The following is a 316-nucleotide window of genomic DNA, read 5'->3' as shown; positions in this document are numbered from 1 at the left end:
CCTCCCCCCCCGCCCACACCGGGAGGTTTGCTTGGCCGGCAATCGATACATGCACACGTATAGGGCCCCACAAGAGCCGCTCCCGATCATACACACACACATACACACAGATACACACGCACACACAGATGCAAACGTTGATTTCAGTATATAAACGGACACTTGGCCGCGTGACACGCACGAATGACGGGCGCACGGTGCGGCGGAGGGTGGGGGGAGGGGGGCAAGAAGATGGCGATGGGCAAGAGGCATGCGGAAGAAGCGGGAGGGGGAGAGTGCGCTTGCATACATACTACAATCCCCCATACCCCCCCCC

The sequence above is a fragment of the Diachasma alloeum genome, unplaced genomic scaffold (genome assembly GCF_001412515.2).
Source record: "Diachasma alloeum isolate Michigan unplaced genomic scaffold, Dall2.0 Dall_scaffold_00307, whole genome shotgun sequence".
NCBI classification, from domain to species: domain Eukaryota; kingdom Metazoa; phylum Arthropoda; class Insecta; order Hymenoptera; family Braconidae; genus Diachasma; species Diachasma alloeum.
This window is presented reverse-complemented; position numbering follows the sequence as displayed.